At 43.3% G+C, this 19,717-nt stretch overlaps 1 long non-coding RNA gene across 1 annotated transcript; it reads right to left on the minus strand.

Moving 5' to 3' along the window:
• Positions 1-15,346: 15,346 nt before the first annotated feature.
• On the minus strand, positions 15,347-17,626 carry LOC129835815 (uncharacterized). Its single transcript, XR_008756543.1, has 5 exons — positions 17,537-17,626; positions 16,594-16,724; positions 16,350-16,434; positions 15,681-16,246; positions 15,347-15,526 (listed from the first exon to the last, which is right to left on the minus strand). It is a non-coding gene; the product is annotated as an uncharacterized LOC129835815 (long non-coding RNA).
• Between the last annotated feature and the right edge of the window lie 2,091 nt (positions 17,627-19,717).

Raw genomic sequence — 19,717 nt, forward strand, 5'->3', positions numbered from 1 at the left:
TACTTTCCTGTGATAGATCATGTGTGTAGTCATAATATCTGTCAAAAAATGCCCAACAAAGACAATGTTTGGTTAAGAATCTTTATCGAGTTAATATATTACATACATAATACACATCTGTATCATGTTATAAATCCTTTTCAGCATCATAGAGTCACTTGTATCAAACAGGCTAGTTAGTCATCATCACTGGATCATTACTACTAACATCAACTAAGTTATTATAAAGCGTAGCTTAGTTACCAGGAGGAGCCACACAATCATTCTAAATAAAATGGGTAGCAGAGTGCTCTCTATATGACGAAGACAATGACTCATGTTTGTGTCTAGTTTTGTATTGAGTTCCAGGGAGTAGTTGAATAGGTATGGGAGACAACCTATTTATTCAAGTCCTCTCTCTGTAATGTGTTGTCCTCTTTTAGTTGTGTTGATAGCATGTCACTCACACCCACCCCCACACAACAAGTTCACAGGTACTCTGCAGTCTTCTGTAAGCCCAAGACGAGGCTGTATCTATGCTTTGGTCAGGTGGGCCTGCTGGCTTTGTGCACACAGGACCCTCCTACCTGCTCTCTGTGTCTCTATGTCTCTATGTGGTTTTCCGCAGGATGTCTATGTGGTGTCACTGTTGTTCTCACTATCTTTACTTGCTGTTCATGTTGCACCTGACAGCTTCCAACCAAAGCAAAACAGTTATTTATAAAACTGACTCTAATATACAGTGATGGAAAAAAGTATTTGATTCCCTGCTGATTTTGTACGTTTGCCCACTGACAAAGAAATGATCAGTCTATAATTTTAATGGTAGGTTTATTTGAACAGTAAGAGACAGAATAACAACAACAAAAATCCAGAAAAACGCATGTCAAAATGTTATAAATTGATTTGACTTTTAATGAGGGAAATAAGTATTTGACCCCTCTGCAAAACATGATTTAGTACTTGGTGGCAAAACCCTTGTTGGCAATCACAGAGGTTAGACGTTTCTTGTAGTTGACCACCAGGTTTGCACACATCTCAGGAGGTATTTTGTCCCACTCCTCTTTGCAGATCTTCGCCAAGTCATTAAGGTTTCGAGGCTGACGTTTGGCAACTCGAACCTTCAGCTCCCTCCACAGATTTTCTATGGGATTAAGGTCTGGAGACTGGCTAGGCCACTCCAGGACCTTAATGTGCTTCTTCTTGAGCCACTCCTTTGTTGCCTTGTGTTTTGGGTTATTGTCATGCTGGAATACCCATCCACGACCCATTTTCAGTGCCCTGGATGAGGGAAGGAGGTTCTCACCCAAGATTTGACGGTACATGGCCCCGTCCATCGTCCCTTTGATGCGGTGAAGTTGTCCTGTCCCCTTAGCAGAAAAGCACCCCCAAAGCATAATGTTTCCACCTCCATGTTTGACGGTGGGGATGGTGTTTTTGGGGTCATAGGCAGCATTCCTCCTCCTCCAAACATGGCGAGTTGAGTTGATGCCAAAGAGCTCCATTTTGGTCTCATCTGACCATAACACTTTCACCCAGTTGTCCTCTGAATCATTCAGATGTTCATTGGCAAACTTCAGACGGGCATGTATATGTGCTTTCTTGAGCAGGGGGACCTTGCGGGCGCTGCAGGATTTCAGTCCTTCACGGCGTAGTGTGTTACCAATTGTTTTCTTGGTGACTATGGTCCCAGCTGCCTTGAGATCATTGACAAGATCCTCCCGTGTAGTTCTGGGCTTATTCCTCACCATTCTCATAATCAGTGCAACTCCACGAGGTGAGATCTTGCATGGAGCCCCAGGCCGAGGGAGATTGATAGTTCTTTTGTGTTTATTCCAATTGCGAATAATCGCACCAACTGTTGTCACCTTCTCACCAAACTGCTTGGCGATGGTCTTGTAGCCCATTCCAGCCTTGTGTAGGTCTACAATCTTGTCCCTGACATCCTTGGAGAGCTCTTTGGTCTTAGCCATGGTGGAGAGTTTGGAATCTGATTGATTGATTGCTTCTGTGGACAGGTGTCTTTTATACAGGTAACAAACTGAGATTAGGAGCACTCCCATTAAGAGTGTGCTCCTAATCTCAGCTTGTTACCTGTATAAAAGACACCTGGGAGCCAGAAATCTTTCTGATTGAGAGGGGGTCAAATACTTATTTCCCTCATTAAAATGCAAATCAATACGGCCTTGTTCTAAAATTGATCAAATAGTTGTTTTCCCTCATCAATCTACACACAATACCCCATAATGATAAAGCAAAACCAGGTTTAGAATATTTAGCAATTTTATCTGAATAAAGAAAGTTTAATATCACATTTACATAAGTATTCAGACACTTTACTCAGTACTTTGTTGAAGCACCTTTGGCAGTGATGACAGCATCGAGTCTTCTCGGGTATGACGCTACCAGCTTGGCACACCTGTTTTGGGGGAGTTTCTCCATCTCTGCAGATCCTCTCCAGCTCTGTCAGGTTGGATATGGAGCGTCGCTGCAGAGCTATTTTCAGGTCTCTCCAGAGATGTTCGATCAGGTTAAAGTCCGGGCTCTGGCTGGGCCACTCAAGGACATTCAAAGATGTGTCCCGAAGCAACTCCTGCATTGTCTTGGCTTTATGCTTAGGGTTGTTGTCCTGTTGGAAGGTGAACCTTCACCCCAGTCTGTGGTCCTGAGTGTCCTAAGCACTCTGGAGCAGGTTTTCATCTCTGTACTTTGCTCTGTTCATCTTTGGTTTACACTGTGAGCAGATAGTTCCCTCTCCAATGATGTACTCTGTCCTGTATCTCAGCCTGTGTGGACAGAACTGGTGCCACTAGGGGGTTCTGTGACCCTCGAAAGCTTCTCCACAGTGGACTTAGTGTTATCCTAGATATGGCTGAAACACACTCCAGGACATGGACTTGTAACAACCTACTATGAAACAGTGTAATTTCAAGTTGCAAAAGGATGGAATTAGTTTTAATCTGACTCTTTGGAAAGTTGCCCTCACTGATGTTGGATTGTATCATTGTGGAATATTCTGGTATAATGAATGCTATTTTGGAAATGGTGCATATCTCATGATTCAAGGTCAGTGGAGAAATGGGAAGAGAATGGAAGACAGAAAATTATGTTTCCAATTTCAATTTCAGATAATTTTCCTACTCAGAATGTCTAAATGTTGTGTGGTTCTCTTTAGCCAATGAATCTACTCAAGTGAAAGGAACCAATCCTGACATTGAAGGTCAGATAATTGAACAACTGAACTCTAAAAAAGGCTGCATGAAATGTAAAAATATTCTAAATATTTTATCTCATCCTCACACTGGGCACCAGATGTAGGTACAGTATTATAAATTATTTGTTTGTGTTTTTCTGGTCAACAACATTAAGAATTCCCTCGTTATATGTATGGAATTTTCTCCTATCCAGTGGCGACTTTAGCATACATTTATTTTATGCCAACAAAGCCGCTACACAACACAACACTAAACAATACATCAACTGCACTGTAGCGGTGACAAACGGTGCCCACAAACTGTTAGGGCCTACATGAAGATGTTCCAACAGCAGAGTCCCAACACCTTCCCACTGCTACACCTGGCTATCAGCGGAGACTTGTCTGGCAGCGAAACAGTTAATTCAGACTAATTTAATGCCTAATAAAAAACATAGCTGATATGGCTGACTTGCTTAAACAAATGCTGTTTCTACTGACAATTGAGATGTACAAACTATGGCATAAGGGGATGACAAGTGGATAAGAGGCCATCCGTAATTTCGGTTAAGACATTAATGAGCAAGCTAGGATGGACGTTGTCAATATAACTATTTGTTCAGCACTTTTGAAATGAACAGCGACAGAATTCAGAATATGAGCCGTTCTTACAGTATTCTCCCTGTACACCAAGTCAGAACCGTAGGATAAATAAAAGGGGTATATAAGCTGCCAATGAAAGCTCTTACAATATTAGATGATGACATTTCTCTAAAACAGGCTACAGGCTAAATGTGCACAACCAAGTCAGAACAGTAGGGAGAGGCACATGGGCTACTAACAGTTTACTACACAACATACACTTAGTATTACTTTCTTAGCTACAGTACACATATCTCCCTGGCATAATACATCATTTATCCAGCAGTATACAATACATTTTTGGACTCACCTTGTTTTGCTGTGCTCACTTGAACAGGAAGGTGGCGCAGCGGTCCTTCGTGGCTAATTTTGTCATCATACTTTGTCATCAAAGTCTGGCCTTCTCTGGATTTATGGTGCTTTCAAGACAACTGGGGACTCTGAAAAAAACAAGGTTGAATCCTGACGTCAATGATCTTCAGGTCGGAGCTCTAGAAAGAGGCCAGAGTTCCCGACTTGGAATTCCGAGTTGGATGACGTATTTTCAATACGTATTTTCCCAGTCGGAGCTCGTTTTTATTCAGATTTCCCAGTTGTCTTGAACTCACTGAAGTCTGGGATTTCCCAGTTCCAAGTTTCTAGTTGTTTCGAACGCGGCAGAAGTCATACTGGATTGACAGCATGGCCTATGTTGAATGTTTATCCTTTTAACCTGTTTGGGGTGCAAGCCCGAAATCGGACGAAAATGACAACAGCTGCAGGGCGCGAAATTCAAAATCTATTTTTTAAAAATATTTAACTTTTACACATTAACAAGTCCAATACAGCATTTGAAAGATAAACATCTTGTCAATCCAGCCAACATGTCCGATTTTTTAAATGTTTTACAGAGAAAACACCACATATATTTATGTTAGCTCACCACCAAATACAAAAGTGGACAGACACGTATGGATATGATTATGAAGTATGAATTATGATTCAAGTAGCATGCACAAGCCAACCGAAATAAACTAAAACCAACCTAAAGAGCCCAGAAAAAACTACCTCAGATGACAGTCATATAACATGTTACACAATAAATCTATGTTTTGTTCATAAAAAGTGCATATTTTAGCTATAAATCAGTTTTACATTGATGCTACCCAAAAATGCTAACACATAGCTAGAGTCTGAATCCAGACGGGAGTAGCCAGAGAAAATACAGACACCAACGTCGGCTACTAATTACACCTCATAAAACATTTCAGAAAAACATATGGTGGATAGCTAATGAAAGACAGATATCGTGTGAATAAAGCCAACATTTCCGATTTTTGAAGTGTTTTACAGCGAAAACACAATATATCGTTATATTAGCTAACAACATAAGCTAGCATAAGTCAGCACTAGCATTGGTCAAGCGCTAGCCTAGCACAGTTAGCCCAGTTAGCACAGCACAGCTCAACAGATATATGAAAAAGCATCCCAAATTGGGTCTTATCTTTGTTGATATTCCATCAGAATGTTGTAACGGGGTCCAATGTCCAGTAGAGTCTTTAGTTGGGTTCCAGAACGAATTATTTCCCTCTTTGGTTAGCAAGCACAATAGCATTGCGGCGCTACTCAGCGTTTCTTCAAAAAATTCTTCCGTCGTATCACATCTAAAGTCCAGAATAAATTGCAATAATATAATTAAAGTATATTGAAAAAACATACTTTAGGATGATTTTGTGACATGTATCAAATAATATCGTAGTCAGAGATCATATTCACCGTTATCTACCTTGTTCCAGAAGCCGAGACCAAATTCTGCTTCGCGCCCGGAATTTTTTTTTAACTGCGCAGGTCTCACAAGAAGGTGTGTTATTCAGTCCATGGACGAGATATTCGACTCCTTTCAATTCTCACTTCCGCATTACAGCCTGACGAAGGCGTGTGACGTGTTTCTATGGTCCCAAGTCAAAGGGCCTTTTATAGAGAAGGTCTTAAAGAGACACATCGCATTTTGGAAATCTCAATTCGGCTGGGAAAATGTCTGTAAAAATATTTCTGTTCGACTTAGAGAAACAATTCAAACCTTTTTAGAAACTATAGACTGTTATCTATCCAACAGTAGTAAATATATGCATATTGGAAAATAAAAAGTTTCTTAGGAGGCCGTTTGAAAATGTGCACACATTTTCCAGTTTTTTCAATATTCAGCTTGCAGCCCAAACAGGTTAAACTTGGAAAAGAGACCGTTAAACCCAGACTTGGGACCACAAAGCCACTGCACTAAATAGCAGGCTAGTGATTGCTTTGCGATGCTTGCAGTTAGACAATGATTCCTTCCAAACCACTCATTGTTGAATTTGCGATTTCCAACTTCTTGTGTAATGTTTATGTCCAATGGCCGATGAGCATCAATATGTTTTATCTATAATTTCTCTTCATAGTTTCTCTTCATATGACAAGGACTGACAAAGATTTGCCAATAGATTGCAGACTTGATGCATGATGATGACTGCCTGCTTGCTAGCTAACATTTTGAAAGTAGGATGTTGACATGATCAGTCCAACAAAAGCTAGAGTACATATAATGATATTTTATGTCATTTTATCTGTGGCCAATGACCTTGGGCCTTCTTGGATGGGCACTTCTAATGTAACTCTATGGTAGCACCCAAGGGTCTTGAATTTCCGAGCTCTCCCTGTAGATTTTGCAGTGACATAGTGTCCCCATGAGTGACAGAACACTGAGCCAATCACGGCGCAACTAGAGGACAATGCCAAACCCTATGCTCCGTATTTTCCGCTGGCTGCCCCACCACCACAGAAAGCACTGAGCTAGGCTGAAACACCTGCTTTTTGGATGTGCCTTACTCAAGAAAGCAAAACATTTTTGCATTTTAATTCAATAAAGATGAATGTATTTATTGAAAGTCTGAACAGCAATATCTGCATCTTCAACATGTCAAAAGGCTGAAATATGGACATTTTACTTTACGTTATGTTACAAAAGCTGACGACCACTGAAACATTTGAAAAGACAGTAAAACACATTTGTATTTGTAACAGCTGAAGGACTGAGAAACTGAATCATTGAATGAATCTATTTCCTGATGAAGTAAATGATGAAGAAGATGGTCGGACAGTAGAGGAGAAATCCAGTTCTTATGAAGGAGAAGAGGACAAGGATCCTCATATCCGCTTCAGTCGCCACTTGAATATCACCCCCTGAAACAATGTCAAGTTGTCCATTATACAGTAGGGGTTATTACAGTGTAGTAACATGCATTTTATTTTGCAATTATTTGATCAGGTAAGTCAGTACGTAGGGCGGATGGTAGCCTAGTGGTTAAGAGCACTGGGCCAGTAAATAAAAGGTTACTGGTTCGAATCCCCGAACTGTCAATGTGCCCTTGAGCAAGACACTTCAAATCAAATCAAATTGTTTTTGTCACATACACATGGTTAGCAGATGTTAATGTTAACAGTCTGATGGCCTTGAGATAGAAGCTGTTTTTCAGTCTCTCGGTCTCTGCTTTGATGCACCTGTACTGACCTCGCCTTCTGGATGATAGCGGGGTGAACAGGCAGTGGCTCGGGTGGTTGTTGTCCTTGATGATCTTTATGGCCTTCCTGTGACATCGGGTGGTGTAGGTGTCCTGGAGGGCAGGTAATTTTCCCCCGGTGATGCGTTGTGCAGACCTCACTACCCTCTGGAGAGCCTTACGGTTGTGGGCGGAGCAGTTGCCGTACCAGGTGGTGATACAGCCCGACAGGATGCTCTCGATTGTGCATCTGTAGAAGTTTGTGAGTGCTTTTGGTGACAAACCGAATTTCTTCAGCCTCCTGCGCCTTCTTCACAGCTGCTGCGCCTTCTTCACAACGCTGTCTGTGTGGGTGGACCAATTCAGTTTGTCCGTGATGTGTACGCTGAGGAACTTAAAACTTACTACCCTCTCCACTACTGTCCCGTCGATGTGGATAGGGGGGTGCTCCCTCTGCTGTTTCCTGAAGTCCACAATCATCTCCTTTGTTTTGTTGATGTTGAGTGTGAGGTTATTGTCCTGACACCACACTCCGAGGGCCCTCACCTCCTCCCTGTAGGCCGTCTCGTCGTTGTTGGTAATCAAGCCTACCACTGTAGTGTCGTCCGCAAACTTGATGATTGAGTTGGAGGCGTGCATGGCCACGCAGTCGTGGGTGAACAGGGAGTACAGGAGAGGGCTCAGAACGCACCCTTGTGGGGCCCCAGTGTTGAGGATCAGCGGGGTGGAGATGTTGATGATGAGATACTGAGTCTGAGATACTGAGGTGATTTATTGCTTGGCCGCTTTGCATTGAAAATTGAGGGTTACCCTTGAACTCGGGGTAAAATGTAGGACTCTTGTCAAACTTATAGACTGTTGAGATGACCTGAGGTTTTTCTCCAAAGGGTTGCTTGAACCAGGAGAAATGCATGGCCACGTCGCCTTCATAGAAGCACTGCAAAGTCACTGTGTCCCCAACATTGGCTGATATGAGACCACTCTCCTGTTGTGTGGCTGAGGGCTCAGTCCCAGCACGTGCATGAACTACAACAAAAGAAAAGACAACATCTTACACAAATATATTAACTGTTATATATACATAACAATGCAAGATTGGAATGCCTTTGAGTACACGTCGTGGTTATCCGTCTGGCCCAGCGGCTTTGTGAATGTTGACCTGTTAAAAAAAAAATTTCTCACATCGGCTACTGAGAGCGTTATCACACAGTTATCCAGAACAGCTGGTGCTCTCGTGCATGCTTCAGTGTTGCTTGCCTCGAAGCGAACATAAAATGCATTTAACTCGTCTGATAGGCTCGCGTCACTGGCCAGCTCGCGTCTGGGTTTCCCTTTGAAGTCTGTAATAGTTTTCAAGCCCTGCCACATGCGACGAGATTCAGAGCCGGTGTGGTAGGATTCAATCTTAATCCTGTACTGATGCTTTGCTTGTTTGATGGTTCGTCTGAGGGCATTGCGGGATTTCAAGCGTCCGGATTAGTCTCCCGCTCCTTGAAAGTGGCAGCTCTAGCCTTTAGCTCGATGCGGATGTTGCTTGTAATCCATGGCTTCTGGTTGGGATATGTACGTACAGTCACTGTGGGGATGACGACATCGATGCACTTATTGATGAAGCCAATGACTGAGGTGGTGTATTCCTCAATGCCAATGGATGAATCCTGGAACATATTCCATTCTGTGCTAGCAAAACAGTCCTGTAGTGTAGCATCCACGTCATCTGACCACTTCCGTATTGAGCGGGTCACTGGTACTTCCTGCTTTAGTTTTTGCTTGTAAGCAGGAATCAGGAGGACAGAATTATGGTCAGATTTGTCAAATGGAGGGCGGGGGACAGCTATGAATACATCTCTGTGTCCCCGGCCACTAAGAGCGCCGCTTCTGGGTGAGCACTTTCCTCTCTGCTTATGGCCTTATAGAGTTGGTTGAGTGCGGTCTTAGTGCCAGCTTCACTTTGTGGTGGTAAACAGATGGCTACGAATAATACAGATGAGAACTCTCTTGGTAGATAGTGTGGTCTACAGCTTATCATAAGGTACTCTACCTCAAGCGAGCAATACCTCAAGACTTCTTTAATATTAGACATCGTGCACCAGCTGTTATTGACAAAAAGACACACACCCTCACCCCTCATCTTACCAGAGGGAGTGTCTCTGTTCTGCCGGTGCATGGAAAATCCTGCTTGCTCTATATTGTCCGTATCTTCGTTCAGCCACGTCTCTGTGAAACATAAGATGTTACAGTGTTTCATGTCCCGTCGGTAGGATAATCTTAATCGTAGGTCATCAATTTATTTTACAATGATTGCACATTATCAAGAATAATGGAAGGCTATGGGAGTTTACTCGCTCGCCTCCGGATTCTCAGAAGGGTGCCCGATCTGCGGCCTCTTTTCCGACGTCTTTTCTTCAAGCAAAAGGCGTGGATCTGGGCCTGTTTCAGTGAAAGCAGGTGTCACGCCCTGACCTTAGAGATCCTTTTTATGTCTCTATTTTGGTTGGTCAGGGCGTGAGTTGGGGTAGGCATTCTATGTTTTTTTCTGTGTGTTGTATTTCTATGTGTTTGGCCTGGTATGGTTCCCAATCAGAGGCAGCTGTCAATCGTTGTCTCTGATTGAGAACCATACTTAGGTAGCCTGTTCCCACCTGTGTTTGTGGGTAGTTGTTTTCTGTTTTGTGTATTGCACCTTGCAGAACTGTTCGTTTGTCATTTTGTTGTTTTTTGTTCAAGTATTCGTATTTATTAAGTATTATGAATACTTACCACGCTGCACCTTGGTCTTCTCCTTCTCCCGACAACAGCTAAACCCTAACCCTCCTGCATGTCTCCCCAGCCTGGTGAGTCCTGTGCCTTCTCCCAGAGCCAGGCCTCCTGTGTGTCTCTCCACTCCAGTGATGATCCATGGCAAGAAGCCTCCAGTGGTGATCCATGGCACGAAGCCTCCAGTGGTGATCCATGGCAAGAAGCCTCCAGTGATGATCCATGGCACGAAGCCTCCAGTGGTGATCCATGGCACGAAGCCTCCAGTGGTGATCCATGGCACGAAGCCTCCAGTGATGATCCATGGCACGAAGCCTCCAGTGATGATCCATGGCACGAAGCCTCCAGTGATGATCCATGGCACGAAGCCCCCAGTGATGATCCATAGCACGAAGCCTCCAGTGATGATCCATGGCACGAAGCCTCCAGTGATGATCCATGGCACGAAGCCTCCAGTGAGGATCCATGGCACGAAGCTTCCAGTGAGGAGTTATGGCACGAGGCCTCCAGTGTCACCCGTCAGTACGGAGCCTCCAGCAACGCCCTTTAGTCCGGAGCCTCCAGCGTCGCCCTCTAGTTCGGAGCCTCCAGCGACGCCCTCTAATCCGGAGCCTCCAGTGTCACCCTCTAGTCCGAAGCCTCCAGCATCGCCCTCTAGTCTGGAGCCTCCAGCGTCGCCCTCTAGTCCGGAGCCTCCAGCGACGCCCTCTAGTCCGGGCTTTACAGAAGAGTGGGCTGAAATAAATAAGCAAATGTTTGGTGTTCGCCAAAAGGAATGTGGGACACTCCCCAAACATATGGAAGAAGGTACTCTGGTCAGATGAGACTAAAATTGAGCTTTTTGGCCATCAAGGAAAGCGCTATGTCTGGCACAAACCCAACACCTCTTATCACCCTGAGAACATCGTCCCCACAGTGAAGCATGGTGGAAGCAGCATCATGCTGTGGGGATGTTTTCATCGGCAGGGACTGGGAAACTGGTCAGAATTGAAGGAATGATGGATGGCGCTAAATACAGGGAAATTCTTGAGGGGAACCTGTTTCAGTCTTCCAAAGATTTGAGACTGGAACAGAGGTTCACCTTCCAGCAGGACAATGACCCTAAGCATACTGCTAAAGCAACACTCAAGTGGTTTAAGGGGAAACATTTAAATGTCTTGGAATGGCCTAGTCAAAGCCCAGACCTCAATCCAATTGAGAATCTGTGGTATGACTTAAATATTGCTGTACAAAAGTGGAACCCGTCCAACTTGAAGCTGGAGCAGTTTTGCCTTGAAGTATGGGCAAAAATCCCAATGGCTAGATGTGCCAAGCTTACAGAGACATACCCCAAGAGACTTACAGCTGTAATTGCTGCAAAACGTGGCTCTACAAAGCATTGACTTTTAGTTATGCACGCTCAAGGTTTCAGTTTTTTTGTCTTATTACTTGTTTGTTTCACAATCAAAAATATTTTGCATTTCAAAGTGGTAGGCATGTTGTGTAAATCAAATGATACAAACCCCCCAAAATCCATTTTAATTCCAGGATGTAAGGCAACAAAATAGGAAAAATGCTACGGGGTGAATACTTTCGCAAGCCACTGTAATCCAGAGACAGGTGTTTTATACAACAGCCTTTGTGTGTTCTCTTTTCGACTCCCTCTGCATAATCAAACGCCTGAAATTTCTCCATCTCCTGAGCTATCATACTCTGCTTCCACCAGGCATTCCACTGATTTCACAACTTGTTCCTCCAGAAAGTGGAGAGTGGAGAGAATTAGCAACATTACCACAGTTCTTCCTGATACTTTTTTTTACGCGTTAGAAAGGATTACCTACACATACTGAGCAGCTCATGTTATATACAGAAGCGTGCAACATGGCAGACCAATCCGAACTCATCTCTCCGCAGGTCCAGCGCATCCATTATTTCAGCGAATCATGGCTAGCGGGAAGATTCCTGTCTTTTTTCGTAACAAGGCTCGTAATTTAACAATCTTTTTCAAATTTACAGATGGCATTCAAGTTTGAAAGTTCACATGTTCCAGAAGACCTATCTGCCTCAAAAAAGCATTTTGCTAAAAAAAAGTTTTACTTTCAAATGCCTCTCCTGTGAAGTAGTGACGCGCGACATATGCCTAGATTCCTGAAACGGAATAGCGAGCAGTAGTTTTCCTACAGTCTAAGCTAGCTAGTTTTTGTTGTAAACTAGAGTGCAGCGGCTGCTTTCGCAGGTGTTATTGAAGGAGGATGGAGGATGGAGGATGTTGATGCTAATTCGATTTTCAAGATGAACTTTAACTTGGCTTTCAAAGACCTTAGATAGGCAGGGTAGGATGGATATAGGTCTGTAACAGTTTGGGTCCAGGGTGTCTCCCCCTTTGAAGAGGGGGATGACCGCGGCAGCTTTTCAATCCTTGGGGATCTCAGACGATATAAAAGAGAGGTTGAACAGGCTGGTAATAGGGGTTGCGACAATGGCGGCGTATAGTTTCAGAAATAGAGGGTCTAGATTGTCAAGCCCAGCTGATTTGTATGGGTCCAGGTTTTGCCGCTCTTTCAGAACATCTGCTATCTGGATTTGGGTAAAGGAGAAGCTGGGGACGCTTGGGCGAGTAGCTGCGGGGGGGGGGGGGGGGGGGGGGCGGAGCTGTTGGCCGAGGTTGGAGTAGCCAGGTGGAAGGCATGGCCAGCCGTTGAGAAATGCTTGTTGAAGTTTTCGATTATCATGGATTTATCAGTGGTGACCGTGTTACCTAGCATCGGTGCAGTAGGCAGCTGGGAGGAGGTGCTCTTGTTCTCCATGGACTTTACAGTGTCCCAGAACTTTTTGGAATTAGGATGCAAATTTCTGCTTGAAAAAGCTAGCCTTTGCTTTCCTGACTGACTGCGTGTATTGGTTCCTGACTTCCCTGAACAGTTGCATATCGCGGGGACTATTCGATGCTATTGCAGTCAAAACATTATGTTTTTGTGCTGGTCGAGGGCAGTCAGGTCTGGAGTGAACCAAGGGCTATATCTGTTCTTAGTTCTGCATTTTTTGAACGGGGCATGCTTATCTAAGATGGTGAGGAAGTTACTTTTAAAGAATGACCAGGCATCCTCAACTGACGGGATGAGGTCAATATCCTTCCAGGATATCCGGGCCAGGTCAATTAGAAAGGCCTGCTCGCAGAAGTGTTTTAGGGAGCGTATGACAGTGATGAGGGGTGGTCGTTTGACCGCGGACCCATAGCGGATACAGGCAATGAGGCAGTGATTGCTGAGATCCTGATTGAAGACAGCAGAGGTGTATTTGGAGGGCAAGTTGGTCAGTATAATGTCTATGAGGGTGTCCATGTTTACGGATTTAGGGTTGTACCTGGTGGGTTCCTTGATGATTTGTGTGAGATTGAGGGCGTCTAGCTTAGATTGTAGGACTGCCGGGGTGTTAAGTATATCCCAGTTTAGGTCACCTAACAGAACAAACTCTGAAGCTAGATGGGGGACGATCAATTCACAAATGGTGTCCAGGGCACAGCTGGGAGCTGAGGGGGGTCGGTAGCAGGCGGCAACAGTGAGAGACTTATTTCTGGAGTCTCCTCTGAACAGTTGATGTTGAGATGTGTCTGTTACTTGAACTCTATGAAGCATTTATTTGGGCTGCAATCTGAGGTGGAGTTAACTCTAATGAACTTATCCTCTGCAGCAGAGGTAACTCTGGGTCTTCTTTTCCTGTGGCGGTCCTCATGAGAGCCAGTTTCATCATAGCGCTTGATGGTTTTTGCGACTGCATTGTAGAAAATTCAAAGATCTTGAACGTTTCCAGTATGACGGACCTTCATGCCTTAAAATAATGGTGGACTGTCGTTTCGCTTTGCTTATTTGAGCTGTTCTTGCTGTAATATGGACTTGGTATTTTACCAAATAGGGCTATCTTCTGTATACCACCCCTACCTTGTCACAAAATAAATATTTGCCTCAAACGCATTAAGAAGGAAAGAAATTCCACCAATTCACATTTAACAAGGCACACCTGTTAATTGAATTGCGTTCCAGGTGACTACCTCATGAAGCTGGTTGAGAGAATGCCAAGAGTGTGCAAAGCTGTCATCAAGGCAAAGGGTGGCTGTGTATATTATGCACATTTGTGGCCTGCTGGAGGTCATTTTGCAGGGCTCTGGCAGTGCACCTCCTTGCACAAAGGCAGAGGTAGCGGTCCTGCTGCTGGGTTGTTGCCCTCCTACGGCCTTCTCCACGTCTCCTGATGTACTGGCCTGTCTCCTGGTAGCGCCTCCATGCTCTGGACACTATGCTGACAGACACAGCAAACCTTTTTGCCACAGCTCGCATTGATGTGCCATCCTGGATGAACTGCACTACCTGAGCCACTTGTGTGGGTTGTAGACTTCGTCTCATGCTACCACTAGAGTGAAAGCACCGCCAGCATTCAAAAGTGACCAAAACATCAGCCAGGAAGCATAGGAACTGAGAAGTGGTCTGTGGTCACCACCTGCAGAACCATTCCTTTATTGGGGGTGTCTTGCTAATTGCCTATAATTTCCACCTTTTGTCTATTCCATTTGCACAACAGCATGTGAAATTTATTGTCAATCAGTGTTGCTTCCTAAGTGGACAGTTTGATTTCACAGAAGTGTGATTGACTTGGAGTTACATTGTGTTGTTTAAGTGTTCCCTTTATTTTTTTGAGCAGTGTATATATATATATCCTCTCTGCCCACCCACCCAATACATTTCTTTGTTGAAAATGTTCTACCTGGAACCAAAGGGTTTTTCAAAAGGGGCTCCTATGTGACAGCCAAATAACCCTTTTTGGTTCTAGGTAGCACCTTCTTTTTCTAAGGGTGTGCCTGCTCAAAAGAACATGGTCAATTTTCCACCATGTAACATGTGTAAGTAGAAATGCGTGGGTGATTTGAGGGGCGGTTGACAATGATGTGAGATGGAGACAATAGACATATCATGTGTCACGCTCTCTCTGCTGAAGACAAACAACCAGCACAACAGGAAGACTGGCCTTCAGCTCTCACAACACCTCTCAGTGCATCAAAACCACACATTATTTTCACACCTCTCTTCATCTGGATGATAAACACCTGACCCCTGCCGCTCAGTCAGATGTGCGAAGTATGTGAGGAATACAAACAATCAAAAAACATTCCCCAAAACCTAAAGTATTGGGTGTCATCTCAATAGTTTGATCAACTATTTTCCTTCATGAAAACCTCTGACATATTCCCTCAAACAGAATGACGTAAGTCAGTATCAGTGTTCACAGTGCTATTTATTCATGCTAATACAATAAGTGCATACACGGGGATTTGGTGAAAGCAAGTAACATACGTTCTATTGATATTGGCCTTAGCTTTATCTATTTCCTGGTTGTGTAGATGATGATGATGGTAGGACAACAAGAAAACTCCAGTTCTTATGATGGAGAGAAGGACCAGGATTCTCATCTGTGGATCAACGTCACCATCTGAATTAAATTCAATTTACTGTATCACTCCACTATAGTGCGTTGGGCAGCAGCCGAAAATGTGTTATCAATCAATAAACTGTAATGTTAATGTCTTTCTAATAACAGCATAAGGGTTAAGAAATGTTAGCTACCTTCAACATCCAGCTTGGTCCCGTTCCCAAACAGTATCTCCCCACATGAGGCCACAGCACAGTAGTAAGTCCCAGCATCAGAGAGGCTGAGGTTCCTCTTGCGGAGGTTGTAGACACAGCTCTGTGTAGGAGACCCAGCCTCAGGGCTCTTCTTCTCACACTGATCACTCCTGTCTCCATGGGTGTAAATGATTCCTGGATGGGATTCTCCTGAGCCATGTCTGAACCAATAAACACTGCACTCTCCTGCACAGGTCTCCGTGTGTATTATACAGTTCAAAGTCACTGAGTCAGTCTAGCCAGGAGACTCTGACACAGACTACTGTAAAACATGCTGGGTCCTGGAATCTGCAGCTTTTCCACAAATCTGGTGCCACTCTCCCTCGTAGCAAAGCAACGCTTTTTGTTAAACTCTCCGAAGAAAATTGCAGTGAAAATACAGAGACAACATCTGGGGCTTGTCCTGCCATCGTCATACACAGTGATGCAGCATTCCAAATCAGCTGTGTCTCCAAGAGTGAAGGTGCTCCAAACATCAGACTGACTGACAACAGCAAGAGACAAAGCTGAGAGATAAATATTTATATTAATAAAGAATTCACATATCATTGTTCATGCATGTACTGTAAGAACTCAAAATGTCTGTTTTCTTATTACCCCTAGCTTTACCTGTTCAGAATAACAGATAGATTTCCTTCATATAACAGACAGAGTTTCATCATTGTCCTTCTAACGTGTATACTGGTCATCTTGTCTGTAAAATAAGAGTGAGAGACAAGGGATTAGCTGTCGTACACATCAAGAGGTGAACATTCTTATCTGTTTCTGGTTTTTAAACTGTACCTAAAGGATTTTTACATGAATTAACCATATTTTCAAGTTAAACTAAATACAATAGTCATAATGAATGTACCTTTGTCTCCAAGTCCATCCTGAATAGGCTTCAACCGCAGTATGTTGCTGTATCAGACTAAAACGTGTGAAAAAAATCCTTTATAGGCGTCAGCTTTGCCCCTTTCTTGTAGTTTGTTCTTCATGGTCTAACTGACATTAGAAAGATGACGAGAATTAACCACAGTGTGAGGTGACGGGAACTAAAAGGCTGGAGCCAGAGATGACCTGATATTATTGGTTAGTAGCTCTGACACTCAGACAGAACTGCAGGCTTTGATGATGAGCTATAAGGCCTGTATCTGAAAAGGCCTGTCTACCTTTCTACCTGTAGCTACAGTCGGGATTAGGTTATCTTTAGGGTTAGGACTATAGGGTTAGCTTAAGAGTTAGGACTAGGGCTATGGGGTTAGCTTTAGGGTTAGGACTAGGGCTATAAGGTTAGCTTTAGGGTTAGGACTAGGGCTATGGGGTTAGCTTTAGGGTTGGGGCTAGGGCTATAGGGTTAGCTAAAGGGTTAGGACTAGGGCTATAAGTTTAGCTTTAGGGTTAGGACTAGGGCTAGATTTAGGGTTAGGATTGGGGCTGTAGGGTTATCTTAAGGGTTAGGGCTAGGGCTATAAGGTTTAGCTTTAGGTTTATGACAAAATAGATTGCATCATGAGGAAAGAGTTAAAGCTTGGTTAAAGCTTGGTCGCAAATGGGTCTTCCAAATGGACAATGATTCCAAGCATACTTCCAAAGTTGTGGCGAAATGGCTTAAGGACAACAAAGTCAAGGTATTGGAGTGGCCATCACAAAGCCCTGAGGTCAATCCCATAGAAAATTTGTGGGCAGAACTGAAAAATCGTGTGCGAGCAAGGAGGCCTACAAACCTTACTCAGTAAAACCCAGCAGCGTTGCAGTTCCTGACACAAACCGGTGCACCTGGCACCTACTACCATACCCCGTTCAAAGACACTTACATTTTTTGTCTTGCCCGTTCAACCTACGAATGGCACACATACACAATCCATGTCTCAATTGTCTCAAGGCTTTAAAATCCTTCTTTAATCTGTCTCCTCCCTTTCGTCTACACTGACTGAAGTGGATTTAACAGGTGACATCAATAAGGGATCATAACTTTCAAATGGATTCACCTGGTCAGTCTATGTCATGGAAAGAGCAGGTGTTGATAATATTTTGGACACAGTGTATGTTAGGTATTTTGATGTAACGCTTAAAAATATGTAATGATCTAATCAGGAGTTAATGAAAGTGTAACCGGTTGTCACGCCCTGACCATAGAGAGCCTTTGTTTCTCTATGGTGTAGTAGGTCAGGGCGTGGCTGGGTGGTATTCTAGTTTATTATTTCTATGTGGGGTTCTAGTTTATTATTTCTATGTTGGTAATTTGTATGATTCCCAATTAGAGGCAGCTGGTAATTGTTGTCTCTAATTGGGGATCATATTCAAGTAGTTATTGTTCCCACCTGTGTTTGTGGGATATTATTTTGATTTTTGTGCATGTGCACCACGTAGTTACGTTTCGTTGTTTATTAATTTATTGTTTTGTTCTTGCTAAGTTTCACTTTATAATAAATATGTGGAACTCAACATCCGCTGCGCCTTGTCCGTCTCTCCTCACGTACGTGAAAGAATATCCCACCAACAAAGGACCAAGCAGCGTGAACATGAGTTGAGGAAGTTTTGGACTTGGAAGGACATGAAAGGATGCAAAACCCTTCCTTGGTAGCAGAGGGAAAGGGAAAAAATGGAGGACAGCGACAAAGCCAGGGTTCGCGCCCACAGAAAGCCCAAGGACAACCCCAATAATTTTTATAGTTGTAAAGGTGTGTCAAATTAATTTTCCTCCTGGGGCCACGTACTGTTTTCACTGAGGTCCGGAGGGCAGCACTGAAAATGTGTTATATTTCCTCGCTGTCAAAATGTGCCCTCTATCCATCATTTAAAAAAATTCCGATGCTAGCTTTCATTTCGCTGATAGTTAGTGAGATGAACAGAGTGAAGAGACTGTATATATGTACATCCATTATCATTCCTAGACAGCTTCAATTTAGTTTACGAAATGTCCCACTGGCACAGACATCAGTTCAGTCTAGTTTTGATTTTCACTTGGTTGAATTGTCAACTAATGTGAATTCAACATGAAATCAACAAAACATTTTACCATGTCATTCTCTTTAGAAGTTTGACTTCTTTCAAATCCAATAAGTTTTCCACGTCGATTTAACGTCATCACTGAATTTTTGGCTTGAAATTACGTGGAAACAAAGTTGAGTCAACCAGTTTTCCCAGTAGGTTAAATGTTTTCGTTTCCTTATTTAAACTCAAACCATCCACGGGCCGGATCCGACCATATGTTTGACACCTCTGATCTAATAGGACATTGTAATGAAACTGTCTGTCTCTTAGGAAAGGTTGATGGAACCATGAGCCTCTTCCTATTGGTTGTGATCCTGGGTGTTGTAACTGCTGTTCTATTGATAATCATCCTCATCCTGGTCCTCAAGGTCAGACGAGATTCAAACAGACTAAACACAGGTACAGTAGAGGACCACAAGCCTTATACAGTCACCTCCAAAATTGTCACCATTGATAACGATGAGCAAAGAAGATTGTTTAAAACAAATCATTCAAATACTGTGAAAATTACATTATTTTATACAAACACAATTGATCAGAGAAATAATTATTGGCACCCCTGTTTTCAATACTCCAGCATCCTCCCATGGCGAGGATAAAGACACTGAGCCTTTTTATAAAATGTTTTATGAGATTGGAGGACATATAATGAGGGATCTAAGAACATTCCTCCAGACAGAATATTTCCAGAACCTTGATTCCTTTCATCTGCGCTTATGGACTGCCTTCTTCGATTAAAACTGCAGGTTTTCAATGGTGTTCAAGTCCAGAGACAATTATTATGTTTTTTTGTGGTGAATTAACCATTTCTTTAATGCCTCCTGGCAGAGGCAGACTATGGCAGAGGCAACCTGGTTTTTGGCTAAAAATAGTCCTGGTACTTGATAACGTTCATGATGTTGACCTTAACACGGATCTGAGGACCAGTGGAGGAAAAATAGCCCCATAACATCAACGATACACAACGTAACATGAATGTTTGAATAACTGTTTGTGTACTG

The sequence above is a fragment of the Salvelinus fontinalis genome, chromosome 36, assembly GCF_029448725.1.
Source record: "Salvelinus fontinalis isolate EN_2023a chromosome 36, ASM2944872v1, whole genome shotgun sequence".
NCBI lineage: Eukaryota > Metazoa > Chordata > Actinopteri > Salmoniformes > Salmonidae > Salvelinus > Salvelinus fontinalis.